Below are 5,000 nucleotides of genomic sequence, written 5' to 3' on the forward strand. Positions count from 1 at the left end.
TGTGTGCAAGAGTAATTTTGCACTCTGGCTTCAGCTGTGTTTGTGCAGCAGGTCTGCGTGTGTGTGTGTGTGTGTGTGTGTGTGTGTGTGTGTGTGTGTGTGTGTGTGTGTGTGTGTGTGTGTGTGTGTGTGTGTGTGTGTGTGTAGCAGCGGGGGGCCCTCTCATCTGTGCTTAGCCCAGTAAATGGCGAGTGATTGCAGGGTTTGATGTGCGATGATTCAGCTGGGAGCTCGTCTGTCTGCGTCGAGCGCCCTCCGCCCGTGATCTCGCGCAGCGACGGCTCTTCACATCGCAACTCAGGAGGGGGAAAACTGAAGCTGGGGTTTGGGGATGAGGAGGAGGAGGAGGGGGGAGTGGGGAGTGGTGGGAAATAATAAAATAAATAAAAAAGATTCACAGCCGACAAAATATGACCTCGAAACCAAAAGAAACCACCCACAAAAGTTTCACCAGGGAAAAAAGGGACCCTTCAGCGTCGCTGAGCGAGCTAATGAGACAGCAGTGACAAGAGAGAGTGATGAAAATGTCCACAACAGGAAAAGTGGATATTGAATATTTAAGTGTGGAAAATGTTCACTGAAATCTCTGCCTCCTACAAAGATGTTTTTAGGGAATCGTCACCTTGGATTTCACCAGCTGGACGGTTCACTCCACTGAGCATCTCTTCACTTTCATTCTCATAATGAAGCCGAAAACTATACGACAACCTGGTTTATTCATTGGACAATTGACAGGAAACATCTACTGCAGCAAATAACCACTATTGGTTTAGTCCACATTTTCACATCATGACATCAGCAGCATGTATCCAAGGAAACAATAGCCGGTCGATGGTATTTTTCAGTTAAAATCGGTTAAAATCTGACAAAAACACAACAAAAACAACTTCCTTCACTTCATCATAGATCAGACGGATCTGTGATGAACTTTAGACTGACTGACACTGACTGACACTGACTGACACTGACTGACACTGCTGTTATTACTCTAACTGTCCTTTATTCTCATAGTCACATGCTACAGCCTCATATAACACAACAAAATATATGCGTTTTTGTGTTTATTTATCTTAAAAAACGTCACAGTTCAATATAGTTTGCAAGGTATCCGCGGGGTCTTAAAAAGTCTTAAATCCAATCATTTGAATTTAAGGCCTTAAAATGTCTTAAATTCTCCTAGAATCTCACAAAAGGTCTTAAATCCAATTTTGAAAGGTCTTAAAAATCTATCTTAGAACGTTACTTTTATTTAAAACGTGCACAAACTTCAGTCTCGCTTTGAAATGTTTCTGTTCTCGAGGATGCGATAACAACAATAACTACAACACAGAACTAAAGTAGGTCACCTGTGCTGCACGGTGAGAATTTATCGAGCACCGCTAGCTAGCGTGCGGTGTGCGCGCGCCGCGGTGTGTTATAGCTTAGCAGCGGAGAAAACTTAACGAAAGGCCACAGCTAAGCAGAATTGCAAGTTCAATGATTTGTGGCTCCAATTTTTGCTTCATGTCTTTTGTACTTTTTTTTTTTGCCAGTATGGATTTGAAACGGGTCTTAAATTGTATTCATTATGGTCTTTAAAAAAGTCTTAAATTTGACTTGTTGAAACCTGCAGAGACCCAGAGTTTGGCAGCGCGTTGGCGAAGAGGAAAGGAACCGTGTGTGTGTGTTCTAATTAAATTTTCTTATCACTTTTCAGCACTAAAATACGACTTTAAATAGAAAATAATGAGGCCAACGTAGATTAAAAAAAGAGTAAACATGGAGCAACCGACAAAAAACGCTCTATATTTTTAAGACGTCGTTAAATAAATAAATCCTCTGCGAGTGAAGGAACAACCGCAGGTTCAGTCGACCTCATCAAAACCACTTTTGTCAAATATTTGCACCTTGTCCTTTACCTTTAACTGCAGTTTCCTCACGTGAGCAAACATTTTTAATCCCAAACCACACTCGTTTCTCTTCTTGCTTATGATAATATGTTTAATTCCAGGCTTGTTAAAAAAAATCCTGTGTGATTTTTTTTTTTTTTTTTTATATAGTTTAAATACAGTAATATCAGGTTATTTCAAAGTGCTTCTTGTCTATTAAACCATTATACGGAATGACAAAGTGAGCGCGACGTGACTCGCGGGTCACTTTTCTCCATCTGTCATAGACGGTAACATTCACCGATTCAGTGCTGACATGAAGGATTTCATCTCCTCTGCTAGTGTGTGTGTGTGGCATTGTGCACGTCCCAGGGGTGTATTGTGTCGGTGGAGGTCAGCTGAGCGGCTGCTGGTGGGGGGTTGGGGGGGGGGGGGGCTTGGTATGGGAGGATCCACCAGTGAAGTGGTCAAGCAGTCCCAGATGGGTTTCTAATAGTCTTAATCCAACAGGTCACCATGCCGGGGCTCTGCCCTCCTCACAAACCTGGGTTTCCTCTCCTTCTGTCTCCTCTCGCTCTCTTTCAACTCCCCTCTGCTTATCTAACCTCCTCCTCCTCCTCCTCCTCCTCCTCCTCCTCCTCTCCGCTCTGCCTGTCTTTCCAGAAAAGCAGCGAGAAACTAATGAGGCTTGGCTGGCGTTTATCCAGCCCTCTATCCCCGCTATGTGTGTGTGTGTGTGCTTAGCAAGTGTGCAGGCTTTATTAACGTCTGCATTAAAGAAATTCTCTCATCATTTGTTGCTCGTTGTTATTGTTTCAAACCAGATAATAGCAGAGTTGGGATTTAAATTTTTAAAAAAAAACAACAAGATGGGAAAACCACTCTGGAAAGACTGTGGAAATCCACGGTGGACTTTTTTCTGCCATTTTTGTTTCCGCTCCATTAAAAGGTTTCCACCAGCGATGGATGAGACCCTGGTCCCTGTTATCTCTCTGCGGTGCAGCCAGACGGGGAAATCATTCCCTGCCTCATCCCTGTGTCCGCGAAGCACCTGCCTGTTTTTCCACACGCGGAGAAACAAACACTAAAAAAAAAAAGCCTCCTGGCACGTGCGACGCTTTGATGCCCGCAATCTACCTTTATTTTTTTATTTTTTACCTTAACCTGAGAACGCTCACGACGACGCATCATTAACTCCCATTGGCGGGAAAAATTGTGCAGACAGACTTTGAGCTAATGAGACACATTTCAGAGAATAGATTTAAAAAAAAAAAAAAAACAGTTGTGTTTTTTTCCTACACTTTGACAGACCGATACGGCAGTGTTTCACATTTGATATAATTTACAGAAAGCACGCGAGGCAGGTATTGGAGGGAAAGAGCTGAGGAATCACATAGCGACGACGACGACGGAGCTGTCACGCGCGTCGCCGTGGCAGTCATTAGTGCTAAGTGACAGTTTCTGGTGGCCCTCAGCTGCAGGAAACATAGAGCGAGAGAGAAAGAGAAAGAGAAAGCGCGCTCAGAAAAGAGAGAGGCAGTGTCAGGGAGGGAAGAGATGGCAGGTTGTAATGTATTATATAAACAACAGGTTCGCTACCCAACACCTCGAGGCCCCCCACCGCCCCCCCCCCCCCCCCTCGACGTGACAGTGTTAATATTGCAGGATTATTATTATTCAGTCGTGGCTGGAGCTGAAGGTGTGATGACCCAGAGCAGGTGACGGGACTAATTAACCACCGTTTGACCCTGGCTGCCTCAGACAGCTGCTCTGTGTGTGCGACTGTGTGCACTCGGAAATGATTTTTTCATCGGCGTGCGCCGGTGAGGGGGGAAGTAATTGTGTGTGTGCGTGTGTGTGTGTTTGCGTGTGTGTGTGTGCGTGTGCATCCACCCGTTTGTCAAATTTTTCAGTCATCACATTTCAGCAGGAATCCCACACACACACACACACACACACACACACACGGCACCCATTTGCATAGCGGAGACAAATTAAATGAACCCACAGCTGTTGGCAAAAGTAATAGATTTTTTTAGTGTGTGTGTGTGTGTCTAAGATAGTGGATGAAGTCAGGTGTGAAGAGGTAATGTTGTGCTGTGCAGTCAATCAGTCAGAGGGACGTGTGCGTTCTCTCTGACTGAATGCATTGAAGTGTGTGTGGGAGAGAGAGAGCGCGCCGTTTGGCTGCTGATGCACTGTAAATATTATAATGCAGGTGTGACCTGCACACCTCCACCTTTTCTTGGTCTTTCTTTTTTTTTTTCTTTCTGCAAGTTTGCAGTCGAGCTGAAATGTACATTTAAATATTTTTTTATTTTAAAAAAAATCACCAAACGCGAGCAGCTGTGTCCCAATCCGCAGGGGCCACTGACCCCAAATCACGATGGCCGTCATTCAGCGATTCAAATTCCCTCGTCAACAAACTAGCGACAGTTCCAACAGTTTGCAAAGAGTTCAGATTACTCATGTAATGCGATAAGTCAATATTTGAACCAAAAATTAAGCTGTACGACTCCGCGTTTGTATAGCATGCGCGCTACGTGCTAGCTAGCTACTCACCCGCAGGTGCTCTCCTCAGATGTTTGGTGAACGTTGGGATGTGTTGGGTCTGAATGAAGATCCAACCGTTGTTCCAGGACGGTCCAGTCGTGTTGGACTCTGGTGCATCCGGCCTTCGAATGCAGACTCTGAAGGATGCAGACTCTGAAGGATGCAGCCCCTGGATAGAGACACAGTAAAATGCTCAATTAATGACTGATTTTTATATCAATTTAGATTGACCGTAAAACTAACCGTTCCATTTTTTTTAATTACCCTTCCCTTGAGGTACCCTATTAAGCGGGTAATGGTACGTATGGGTGGAGATAGACACACAGCAGCCGGCTGATTGGGCGACAGAAAATCATCACCCGCATACAACCGGGGTTTTTTCAACACGCACGAACGTCTATTCACATAAAAAGTTTGACGTCGTGTTGAGACGAACAGCCACAAACGGAACACAAACAGAAAATGAGCTACTGGATTCCCTCCTTTGTTGTCTGTTATGCTACATATCTTGTCTCGAGCACAGTGAATTGAATTTAGGGAGGACATTTGGCAAAAAATGACATATATATATATATATAT

Source organism: Microchirus variegatus, assembly GCF_963457635.1.
Source record: "Microchirus variegatus genome assembly, chromosome: 13".
Taxonomy (NCBI): Eukaryota; Metazoa; Chordata; class Actinopteri; order Pleuronectiformes; family Soleidae; genus Microchirus; species Microchirus variegatus.